Raw genomic sequence first — 13,648 nt, 5'->3', positions numbered from 1 at the left:
ATTATTTTTATGGTATTTTCCATGGGAATCTTCATTTTCTACATTTTAGTTTGGAAAACTGAGCTAGCACATCTAAATCCATCTAATTTTGGTCATTGCTTTGAACAAGTTCATCTTATTTTTTTAAACATCTGGTCTTAATTTTATTTTATAGAATAGACTACACAAAGTCTTTTGGAAAATTAAAATGCTTTAACTTCCAACAATTTTGAGATTTTTTTTTTACTTGTGAAAAAAATTTTAAAATCCTCTACTTTACTTGCATCTTTATTATTTTTGACTTTCTAGCTACTTAAATAGGAAATTAACCACTCTAAATTTTAATGAGCTGCAAACCAAGCTACCTTATTTTTTTTGTCTGAAGGAGTCCACTGATCTGATTAGGCTGACATGACTAATAACCAGCTCCAGATGCAAGTGCAAATGTTCTCCGTTCTCATGTTCGTTTTGGTCCCTCACTGCTTCTCTTTCCCTCCCATTGATTTCTTAAGGCCAAGCTAGAATACTTTTCTATTAATGAGGATGTCTTACATGGAGCCAGCCTAATGATGCTCGAACCTTAGACCTTAAAGGACTTCTTGTAAAAATGAGAAGAATTTCTGGCTAAATAATTGGAGAAACAGTTTTCTATTGTGCTAGGTTCTTCAAAAACTACAAAATCAAAGAGATGAAGGCCCTTATGGAGCCTACAGCATATTGGCACATGTAGGACCAGTACCCCAAGAGTGTAAAATGAAGGGGACCACGGTCAGCACCATGTGGAGGACTCCAAGTAGGGAAGGGTACCAGCATTTGTGCTTTGTGGTTTCCTCCATCTTGCTTTTCATTCTGCCTTGTTTCACAGCCCAGCATGTCAGGGAGACGGTTCTCACTTTATGTGAACCCCCCAACACACCCCACACATCCATCCCTCATCCAGGAACTTTCTCATGTATGAACGATCTCCACTGGGGTAGGCATGCACCAGCATTGCAGGTACAGGGACAGCTCTCTTCACTGCACTCCAACCACTGCCTGCTCCTTTGTCACTCTACCCACCTGGCTTTTCTACCTGAATGTCTCAGAAGCATCCCAGAGTCTATGCATCAAACCCAAACTCCATCCCAAGCCAAAAACTTACTCTTTCTACTGTAGTTTCTGTTTGCTTCCTAAGTTGCCGTTCCAGATGCTGCTCCCTCTTTGCCCCTTCCTTAACCCATACGAATAAACAGTCACCAAGTGCCCCTGCTTGTTCTCTTTCTTAATTCTCTGGAATCCATCTTTGACCCCCAGTGCATCTTTTCAATGCTATTGCATTTTTCTGAGGTGTCATGATAGTTACAGATGCTTCTCAGAAGATGGTCTGAGGTCTGCTGGTGAAATGCACAGGTTCTCCTGATGAGCCTAGAATGAATCTAAAAATGCAAGTTCTAGAGCAGTATACACTAGTTGTTAAAAATGAGATAACTGGAGTCAGAATGCTGGGTTTTGAATCTCAGTTTAAAGCTTGCTTAGTGTGTGTCTCTCTATGCCTCAGTTTCCTCATCTATAAAATAAAGATAATATTAATCTCTACCTCATGAGTTTACAATTATTAAATGAGATAAATGAATGGATAGAATTCAAAAACTGCCTGCCACATAGTATGTGCTCAATTAATAATAACTGCTCTCAGGAAATAATGTGACATTTTCTAGATTTTCATTCTTACTAAGTTGTTAAGTGGGAGTTACTAAGAGTTCCAGATTTGAAATTGAGCTAAAATTAATGTGATTAGGGTTTTCCAAATACTTTAATTCATTTTTTCTTAAGAAGTTTGACTTCCATGTGTTGTTGGCAGTATTGCAAGATTAGTATTTTGTGTATTCACAGGTAGGTAATTAGAGTCCCTGGAACTGGGGGGTAAGATAACTTGTAATTAGCTGCCTTTGGTTGGTTGTGATTTTCTGTTTTTGCTGTGCTTGACTTTTTTGTTATCAACTTGTTTAGATTAATCAAGATTAATATAGCTTATTATAGGTTTTTTGGTTAATCTTATGGTTTTAATTATTTATGTCTGTACCATAAATATTTATGTTTTATTGATTTTGAAATGTCTAGACTTTGAGACATGCTTGTGATGTGGTTCAATATGTGTCGCCCCTGCCCCTATTGTGAAAGTGAAAATACACACACACATACCTCCCCACCCCACACACCCCTACTCCAAAACCGATTCTGTTACTTAGCTATTTATTTGTCACTGAATTCTTTTTCAACTGGGAAATAGAAACAATAGTTGCTCTAGGCACTCTAACAAAACATTTGAGGGCCTGCCATTGACTGTTGCAATGGCGTTATGATTGTTTTTTCCCTCTTCTTTCCTGGAATAGTTTATATCAAACCCAAAACTCACCTAATTTTTTGTGTTTTTAAAACTCTTCTTTGGCATAGAGTATCCTATCAGCCTGAGACTCCTTCGTGAGCACACAAAGCCCTTCACAGTCTATGAAATACTCACCTCCCTACCTTTATCCTCCACCATTTTCTCTCAAAACCTTTCGTTTATATCATACATTTACTCACAGCATCTTGAACACTGGCCTCGTAAGAATCTGAAGACAGTATGTCACCTTTCTATAACTTTCCTCCATACCTTTGCTTTTTTCATGGGAAAGTCACACCGCTCAGTTGTTGTCAAATGCCTGTGAGGGGTGGAGGCCACTAGGCACTTGCTCTGCAGAGGAGTCACATGTACCACCCTGACTTTTACCCTGTATTTTATTTATGATATGTGTACAAACAACCACACCCAATCATCTTTTATTCTGAATGCCAATTTAAGTCAATGAGTTAATCTTATTTACTCGTGTAATTCACACTAAACTTTTCTCACTATAATGTCCTATATCTTTGAAAATTAGATCAAAATAGAGTTTTGTAAGTAGATCTATACAACCACAGACAGGATTTTATCACATACAAATAAAGTCAGCTGACCAACATTAATTTCCAGATATTTTAGAGGTATTTTAAGATATTTTAACTTTCAGAGTTTTTTGAACTCTTTTGTTTCATTTTTACTGTATTTGTGTGACTCAACAATTGTGATAAGTACTTATATATGATAACTTGATTGGTCACATACTGCAAAGACTACTGAAAGTTGAGAACTTGGGAATAAAATCTTAGAGATCATGTAATCTGTATTTTATAGAGTTGGAATCTTACTTGAACTTTATTTATCGATTTACTTTAGTGGATTTTTACAAAAGATATCACAGTAGGTTGTCTACCAGTGATACTATATGAAAAAAGAATGATCAAGAGAAAATATGAGGTAGAGAGTTTTAAAATCTATTATTCTTATCTTTTTTATGAATATTTTTCTTATTTTCCTACATATTAGTAGTTGTTATTATAATAAAAACCTTGGAAACAAAGGAAGAAAAATGCATGTCTGTATGTTTATCTGGAGATAATATATATGCACACATATATGTATACACATACTTATATTCTCTCAGCTCTCTTGGAGATATACATATATATATATATATAGATAGATAATATGTAAGCATTATATTTATTTTTTTCAGTGAGTTTCTAATTTATGTCTGAAGGGGCTGTGGTTTACAAATGTGTGAAGCAGAATAAAATCATACAGCTGCCTATGGATGAGTAAAAACAAAATCTAGATTGCTACTGTTGTTTTTCAGAGTGAGCAGAATGCAGTGGGGTGAGTCCAGGAAGGAATCTCAGAACAGTGTTGAGCTGGGCTCAGAAGAGCACCCCAGGCCTGGGCTAGTTAGTGGCAGCCTCTCTGGAGGTGAAAATGGCACAAGTGTAGTCAACGCTAGAACTTGTTGTACATTTTATTAGAACTTATTAAAATTTTAGGTCTTTCTAAACAAGTAACAGTCCCTTTAGTTTATTTCTATTTTTCTAGTGCCATTTAATCTCATTGCAGACATTGAGCCAAGATAGAGTGCACACTGTGGACCCCAGCTTTAGCAGAAATGCTTGTGCAGTAAATTTGAGCCAAGACCGTAGTGGTCAAGACCTAAGGCTCAGTGTAAGTTCTTGAAAAGTTAACTGAGAAAAGCCTCTTGAGAATGAAAATATATATTCCCATTCAACTAGAAAGAGTCCAATTTGTATGACCAGGTAATGACAGCTTCCTCTTAGCTGCCATTCCTAACTACAGATGATCACTTTCAGTTCACCCTGGTGCCCTGCTGCCTGCTTAAACTCTCCTTTCCTCATCCATGAGGACGTGATTTGTCTGCTTTATTTGACATGTGGTCCCTCATGGTGGGCTTTTCCTATAGTTAGAATTGAAATTAAATACTGATGACTTACCCTTGTTGAGTTGTCAAAATCTTGCTATCATGCTTGTGTTTTCTGAATGTCCTTAAAAAATACGAAAATATCAGAACCTAAAAACCATGCCAGCTTTGGTCATCTAACTGGATCGCATTTTGGCAATCTTTGTAGTCACATCATTTGGAGACTATAATCATAGTCATACTTGATGTGAACTTTCTTTACATAGAGCTCATTTCTTTTACTATGTTATTAATTATTCACAGACAGATTACCTACTCTATTGGACAATGGGATGTCCAGTTTTTCTTGCTTTGGAAATTAACCAAGTTTGAGAAGCTAGATGGTAGACTCTAGAGTTAGGAGGACTTGTATGTACATTTCCATTCTGCTCTGACTAGCTCTGTGCCTTTTTTTTTTTTAATTTTGAGACGGATTTTCACTCTTGTCATCCAGGCTGGTGTGCAATGGTGTAATCTTGGCTCACTGCAGCCTCCTGCCTCAGCTTCCTGAGTAGCTGGGATTACAGACCCCGTCACCATGCTTGGCTAATTTTTGTATTCTTAGTAGAGACTGGGTTTCACCATGTTGGCCAGGCTGGTCTCAAACTCCTGACCTCAGGTGATCCACCCGCATTGGCCTCCCAAATTGTTGGAATTGCTGGCATAAACCACCACACCTAGCCAACTCAGTGCCTTTGAATGAGTTCCTTGATCTCTGGAACTTGCAGGCCTGTGAGATTAAACACAGCTTTGGCTGCTTCTGAGCTGCCTGGCACACAGGGACCCTAAGGAAATGGCTGCGCTGGGTGAGCAGCACAGGCATATCTGTGCCCCATGCTGCCGATTCACTTCAACGATCAGAGAACTAGGAGCTGACATTGTTTCCTAAAACGTATACAACCAGTGTGGTTTTCCCCTAGATACTTGTTACAATTGTACCATCCATCAAGGGGTTGCTGATTGCAGAGTGGATGTTGAATAACATTTAGGACAGTTCACAACATTCAGAATTTTTGAGTCAGACAGAAGATAAGCAGGCCCTTGAAGCAGAATTCAACTGAGAACTGCTTGCTGCTCTTAAAAGAGAGAGAGAGAGAGAGAGAGAGAGAGAGAGAGAGAGAGAGAGAGAGAATACATTTTAAATATATCACAAGTGAAATAAAATTATCCTTACTGAGTTGTTATGGAACTTTCCAGTCATAAACCAAATGGACATAACCAATCTTCACCTGAGCCTTCCACTAGAGTCTCCCATTCTTTTATTTCTGATTTAGGCAACAGGATGGTCTTTGAGCCTCTTCCTACCTCTAGTCATAGTCTACACTGACACCTCTTCTTCTGCTGCTGGGTGGGGTCTGTGCCCTTGTGCCCAGTGCCAGTCCTTTCTGGTGTTAGAGCAGAACAGGTGAAGTCCTTTGCATGCATGCATCACTTCCTCGCCACAGCTTAGTCTGATGTCCTTGGGGAAATGAATTGCCCTTTCATCCGCATCGCCCCACAGTCATTTATCCTCTCTTCTGTCTTATCGCAGTTACATTTTGTCTTAAGTCAGAACCTCCTAGTGGTGTTTCCCTGTCTCACAGAATTTATTGCAAAGTGCTGATCTTCACGCGAGGCCCTCCCCAGCCCGGTCTCTGTCTTCTCACTCAGCTCCTCCTTGGCCTTGTGCAGGGACTGCAGTTCACCTGCAACACTTCCACTTCTGCAGCTGCTGTTCCCTTGGCTTGGAGCTTGGTGCCACCACATGTCCTCAGGGCTTTGTTCGAGTGTCATCTCCCAGAGATGCAATCCCGCTAATCTCTTTTATTTTTCTTAATGGTAGTTCTCCCAGGCTGACCTGATAGTGCATGGTCTTTGTTTATGTTCTCATACCCTGCACCTTGTTCCATGGTGGTGGGACCTTCTGCTGCTGTTGGCTCTCCCTCTCCGTGTCTGGAACACCTCTGAACATTGCTGACTTGCAACGCAAAAGATAGTAACTGAGTAAGTCATGCTGGCTCATCTTTTAGATCAGGAGATCACCTAGGGTGGGGTCCCTGTATTTTCACCCTTGTTCCTCACTCCGTGGAACCTTTGCAGCTCTTGCAGATGCTAATTGCATGTCAGGAAACACTTGATGAAGGGTCCAGGATGGAATGTGCCAGTCCACCAGCAGGGCAGCCCCCAGGACTGCACACCTCTCCACGCTGTGGATGGGAATAGCTGTGCTTACTTCACCCTCCCTGTCCCTTCAGTCCTTGTTTTAAACATTCTTTCAGAAATCAGAGCTAAACACTGCAGAATAAAATATTTGATTACATAGAAATGCTTTGTAAATGTTTTAAAGTAGGAAAAAAATGACAAAACAAAAATATGACAGGTTCCAATGCTTCTAATAAGGTAGATATAGCTTAAGACAAAATACTCATTTTTTAATTAAATGCAGATTTGGATGCACCACTTGGTAACTAATAGACTTTTCTCACCGGGGTATATGTAAAGTGTTTGCTTTGAAATGACAAAAAACTGACATGCAGTGACAAGGGGTGGTGAGGTATGGAGCGGGCTGGTGGCACCTGGCCCTTCGGGGAGAGCCACGCAGCATTCCCTGGAGCCTCCCATGCAGGGACCATCTCAGCAGATTAGGCTGGGCTCTTGTTTAGGTTGGCAACACCTTGCCTCTCCAACTTAAGAAGGACAAAGCTGCTCCACCAGCTTGGGCATAAAACAAATAGATGCAAAAGAGATGTTTCGATTCATCTTCTCTTGTCCTAGTCATCAAAGATAGGGATGTGGAATATAAAACTGATGGAATCCTAGGAACTTATGATCCAAGCCTCTTATCCAGAGACCAGGAAACTAAATGATTCACACAGCTTGTTAGAGACAGAGTGGAGTCTCTGGCCGTGGTCAGAAAGCATCCTTACTTGCCTAAACCCTGCAATATGTACTTTTCTAATCAGATGAGTCTCCCTCTGGTTATCCCCTGTCTGGGCAGGAAAGTGGGTAACCGAACCAGTGAGGTCCCAGCCTTGGTCCAAGCCTAAAGAAGTGCCGAGTTTGGGTTTCCAGCAAGGGACAGCATCCTCTCTTTGCAGCATAAGCAATGCTGCATGAAGCATGAGGGGAAGAGGGCGGCAAAGCCCCAAAACAGATGACATTGCAGCATAGACTCATACCTGGATCACCTGCTGACTTCATATCATTCCTGATCATCAGCAGCTCACAGGGCGCACTCTTCCCAGGGAGAAGATGGTCGTACCTTTTCATAAAGAGACATTCCTGCTGGTCCTTGCTCAAGATCCTTCCTCCAAGGAGTGTGATCCTAGCTGTTTGCTCTAGTCTACAGACTTCTGCTCACCTACCAGCCCTTTTAGAGACCTTATGCTTCCTTACTGAGGCATGTAAGAACTTCTGGGTTCCCTCCATGTACCAAATAGGCTGTGCCAAAATGGAAGTATAGCCCTGGGCTCCTTAACTTGGCCACTGACCTTCTGCCATGTGGAAGTAGCCATGTGGGATCTCTTTCCAAAGATGTGCAGCTGCCCCTTAGTATTGCTCCAGCCTTGTTTTGAGGCCTCCTATTTATAAACAGATGCCCACTCCCAGGCCAGCATAAAGAAGGGGTAAATGAAAACAGGGGGACGTGTGAGAAGAGAGAAGGAGTGTGTACATGCACACCTCTCGCCTCCTTGTCTTCTCTTAGCCTCTCGTTTGCTACACTTACTCCTTTCTTTCAATTGGTGAACATAAACTCTTTCCACCTTAAGGCCTTTGTCTTCTCTGTTCAGAATGGTCTATCTGCGTTTCTAATGTGTGGCTCTTTCTCACCTTTTATAATACATCTTGAATGATCCCTTCTTAGGCCTCCATGGGCCATGTTATGTAAAGAACAGCAACCACTATTATTTTTCTTTCTTTTTTTTCTTTTTTGAGACAGAATCTCACTCTGTCACCCAAGCTGGAGTGCAGTGGCACAATCTTGGCTCACTGCAACCTCCACCTCCCAGGTTCAAGAAATTCTCCTACCACAGACTCCCGAGTAGCTGGGATTACAGGCGTGTACCACCTCACCCAGCTAATTTTTTGTGTGTGCTTTTAGTAGAGATAGGGTTTCACCATATTGGCGAGGCTGGTCTCGAACTCCTGATCTTTTGATCCACCTGCCTCGGCCTCCCAAAGTGCCGGGATTACAGGCATGAGCCACCACGCCAGACCCACTATTATTTTTCATTTCACCACTTCCTTTTCTCCACAGTGCATATCACAATATGTAATCATCACAGTTGTCTTTAGTTCTCATGAAACTGTAAGCTTCATGAATGGAAGGACAGTGAATATGGTATCTCTTAGTGTTTTTCATGGTCTGACTTCCAGAAAACAATTATCAATATATTCATCTCTCTGTGATGTGTTGATTAATCACTTAATGCAAAATCAACATGCATCTCTAGACGCCACCTTGGGCTCTCGCCTGTGACCTTCATAAAGTGAGTGAGTTCTTGAATAGTAGCTCTGGAATTGGTCTAGTCAGGCCTAGTAGGAGTGACACAGGCCAGAATAACCCTCCCTAAATGACAAAGGAAACCCTTATAAATAGGAAGCTGAGAGGCAGAAAAATGAGATTTCTTAGCTGGCTTCCATGTCTAAATAATTGTGTCATTATTCTTTCTTTAGCTTCTGTTTAATTTGTATTTAGGAGTAATTATAATGCTTGATTACAAAGTAAATTAAATTATCCATCATTATGAAGTTAAAGGGTATGTTAATAGAGTAGTAATACAAACTACAATATAATATATGTAACTTTTATAATTTATATTAATGGCCTTGAGAACATTGCTAATTTATTTAATGGTTAAACATAAACAAGCATAATAGAACATAACTTGATAAAAGGTATAGTTCATTTTTATCCAGTTTCATTTATTATATTGCACATGTATAAATACAACAGACTGACTTGTAAATACACCATATGGCTGGTACATTGTTTATCCTGATAAGTGAGATAAAATTCTTAATCTACACTAAGCAATGAATGATTAATAATGCCATCCTTTATGAGCATTGAAACTCTGTGGGATTAGAAAATGTTATTCAGAGATGGAAATTCACTTAGATTATAAAATAAAAGTTAATGTAATTTTTTGGCCAGATGTCAAACAATTAATATGATGATGGATGGATGTCATTTTGAGAAAAAAATATTGTTAGCTTATCCAGGTAATAGCACATTTTCAATTTCATTCTATTTTAAAGAGAATTTCACAAGGAATCTTTAGTACTTGTTCTTCCAAATTACAGCAAGCAAGTAATCAGCAGTTTTAAGAGTCCCTAAGTACTCATTGACTTAATAGACAATTATAGCATATTGTGTTTTAAAAAAAGGTAGCTATTTTGAAAGTCCCTAATTGCAGATCTACATGATAGACTTATCAAGAAAAAATAATACATTTCAAAATGTACTTACAGTCATAATGATATTGTCAGTTTTAAATGTTGCTCGTTGAAGCGCTTATCCTGTGTCTTTACATTCTGGAGGTGTGAGGGCAGAATCTATTTACTTGGCTCTAAAACTTAGTCTTTGGATGCCTAGTGCTAGCTCAGAACAATTCTGCAGATTATTTTCTCATTCTAGCTTGATGACTTTGTTCACAGCTGAGATACAATGTGGCACAGCGGTCTTTGTCGTCACATGCACAGACCATGGTACATTGTATTAAACAAGGCACGGCTCTTTGCAAATTTACAGACCTTTAAAACAAGTATAATAGCCAGTCACTTCTAAAACTGATGAAACAATTCAGTGTTTTGACAGTAAGTCTAAGCAAATTTGCACCCTATCCCAATTTATGCCTTATATCTGGCTGTAGATTTATGCAAGTCCGCATATGGATGTTGAGTGGAGATCCTGAGTTTGCACACAGACCTTTTAGGATTTTTCTCAGCGAGTTTTCACCTTTTCAGAAGACAATAATGCCTTTGTGGCAGGGAAGGGAACTGGATACAATTGTTACCTATATGTATGTCTGCATCACCCTACAATAACTGGTTAATGAAACCCTTGAGCAGTTGAGCAATCAAGTGACTGCCTGAAAATACTACATGAGGAAAGGTTTTATCATCTCAGTGTTGTGGTAATTGAATAGTGATTTATTTGGTATCTCTAATGTGCTAACCACTGTGCTAGAATTTGCAAAGTCCTGTGTGATGTAGTTCTACACTGGTGACCATGATGATAAAGGCACCAGGAAGAGAGAAAGTCCTGTGAACACACATGGTGTGGTAGTGCCGTAGCGAAGAGATTCACAGAGAAGTCAATGTCTGGCTCTTTTGACTACTGCGTGCACTAGTATTTAGTGTTAAGAGATTAAAATTTCTCCTCTCAAAGATGCTTTTTCTTATTTATAGCAATATCTTCTTTCAAAATTGGGGCTCGAGGAGAATGGAAAGTGAGCAAGGGCAGCTTTATGTGTTGCTTTCAGGACAAGCTTAGAGGCATCAGTATCTTGGAAAATCTTTTTTTGTCTTTCATGGTATTAGAAAGATTTAAAATACGTCATAGTTTTATTTCACAAGTAGAGGTATCCTTAAATGACTCCTAGGAATGAACATAGAATCAAGTATTTTTTAATGTAAAAGAAACATTATATATTTGCATTCTGAAAGAAAGCTGTATAAAGATGATGATGTTTTTCATTTCACTCTGCATGCTAAGTAACCAAGAATCAAGAAGTTGAAAATGTACATAAACCTAAAATTCAATGAGCACTAAATGACAGACTTAGAGAACTGAAAATTTTTCAGCATATTTAAGAACTAAGAGCCTTTGGCTTTTGTGTTACTTTTCATTTATGCTTTGGTATTCATTTCAAACCAGAAAGTAAAAATTGGAATTTGTTTTCCTTAGCGAAGCAGTCAGTTTCACTACACCGCATAAGTTTACTATAATTAGAGGGGATGGGAGAATACTTTACCCAAGTCTTTGGGATAACAGCTCTGTGCACCTGTCCATCCAGCCGTCAGAACCATAGATTGTTTCCTCCGTGACCGACTCACAGGATTGCATATTTAGGAGCTTGCATCCTAGGTGTTACAGATGCAAAGTCAGATCTACTTTGAGCAGCCAGTAGCCTCGCCATATTATATTTTTAGTGACCTTCTAGATTTCTGGCAGTTCAGTCTTCTGTTACATCTCACTCACTCTATAGCATTCTTTAGAATACTCTTAACTTGCATTAAGTTCTTCATAAATAATTTTCTATATGTAGTTTTACTTCTGTAATCACCAATGAGCTAAAAGCCATGTAGGGGAGGTTACAGCTGCTGACCGCATACCCCCCCCTTTTTTTCTGCATTACCAACTCTCTTCTCCAAGGCATTATTCTTTTTGAATAACCCACATTCTCCTTGTTGCTATTTTACTTGACTCTTTTCTTGAACGTTAAAAGCTTTTATTGTTCCAAGGAGTTGTAAAGCAGAGTAAAAGAAATATGGTTTTGGAAGTTTTTATACTTTAATGAGCAGTTTATGTTTTTTAGATTGACAAGAACATTTTCCATAATTGACTTTGAAGTCATCATTTTTCTTTTCATGTCAATGGACCTATTTTGTAATGGAAGTCATTAGAAAAAGGGAGGAATCTTTTATGTAATCCCTCTGGCCAAATTTTATATAATGCCAGGCAGCCAGGGAAAATTCTTTAACACAATGGAGTCACATTTTATTCTATGGTAAGGGTCTAAATTCAGTGAGTGACACAAAAAACCATGTTTAATCACAGTTACTGAAACGTTTGTCTTAGTAAGTCCACCAGAGTGTTTTACCTCCATCATGAAATGTACAGTTGGCATTGTTGAGCATTAGTTGAAGTCACTGGTGTGAACTGAGGGTCATGCTTTATGATAATCACACTGCATTTTTCAATACCAGGTTGTTTGCACATTCAGAAAACTGCTCACATTGCAGGAACAGATTGAGACTGAGGAGAAGAGTAGTAGTCTCTGACTCCTGTCCCATGCTTGTGTCAAGAATCCATTCTTGAGTACTGTGGTAGGATCACCCATACTTGTACCTACTAGAATACCTTTCTTTCCCCCTTTCTCATATATACTTGTGCACATGGTGGAACTCCATTCTATTCATTTCAGATATTTGACTGTCTTGATGTGCATGATGACCCTTGCCCTCTTTTAAAGCTAGAAATAGTTGAAATAAGAAAGTTTTGTATATAAATGTATTAAAAATTTGATTATTATGTAAAGCAAATATTATTAGACATGACTAGAGAAATAGCTATATATTAATAGTATTAGACTTCAGTACCCCACTCTCAACAATGGATAGATCATCCAGATAGAAAATCAGAAGCAGGAGAAGCGTGCCTACTTTAGTTCACATCTATTCAACATGGTATTGGAAGTCCAAGCCACAGCAATTAGAGAAGAAAAAGAAATAAAAGTCATTCACATTGGAAAGGAACAAGTTACATTGTCTGTTTGCCAATGATACTACCTTCTGTGTATATAGAAAACTATGTTAGTCTGATCTCACACTGCTATAAAGAACCTCTCTGAGACTGGTTGTAAAGGAAAGAGGTTTAATTGACTCACAGTTCTGCATGGCTGGGGAGGTCTCAGGAAACTTACAATCATGGCAGAATGGGAAGCCACCACCTTCTTCACAAGGTGGCAGGAGAGAGAAGAGTGAAAGCACAGGGAAAACTGCCATTTATAAAACCACCAGTTCTCCTGAGAACTCACTTTCTATAATGAGAACAACATATGGGAAGCCACCCCATGATCCAATCACCTCCCTCCCTTGACACATGGGGGTTGCAATCTGAGATGAGATTTGGCAGGGACACAGAGCCAAACCATATCAAAAACACTAACAATTCTACAAAGAAACTTAGAGTTAATAAATGAATTCTGTAAAGTTGCAGGATACAAAATAATACACAAAAGTCAGTTGGGTTTCTATATACTAACAATGAGCTATCCTAATTCTACTTACAATAACATCAAAAAGTATAAAGTGCTTAGGAATAAATTTAACCAAGGAGGTAAAATATCTGCAGGCTGAAAACTATAAGACATTGAAAGAAATTGTAGAAGACAAAAATAAATGGAAAGATATCCCAAATTCATGGACTGGAAGACTTAATGTTAAAATTCATACTATTCAAAACAATTTACAGTGTAATCTCTATCAAAATTCCAATAGCATTTTTCTCAGAAATAGAAAAAGCTATCTCGTGGAGCTACAAAAGACCCCAAGTAGCTTGAGCAGTTTTAAGAAAGAAGAACAAAGCTGGAGACATTACATTCCCTGATTTCAAACTATAGAACAAAGCTACAGCAATCACAATAGTATGTTAG

General features: G+C 38.9%; 1 protein-coding gene across 4 annotated transcripts in view; it reads left to right on the top strand.

Moving 5' to 3' along the window:
- L3MBTL4 (L3MBTL histone methyl-lysine binding protein 4) overlaps positions 1-13,648 on the top strand; it is a 456,802-nt gene that overhangs the window by 230,789 nt on the left and 212,365 nt on the right. The window lies entirely within an intron of this gene.

Source organism: Saimiri boliviensis, chromosome 13 (genome assembly GCF_048565385.1).
Source record: "Saimiri boliviensis isolate mSaiBol1 chromosome 13, mSaiBol1.pri, whole genome shotgun sequence".
NCBI classification, from domain to species: domain Eukaryota; kingdom Metazoa; phylum Chordata; class Mammalia; order Primates; family Cebidae; genus Saimiri; species Saimiri boliviensis.
This window is presented reverse-complemented; position numbering and strand designations above follow the sequence as displayed.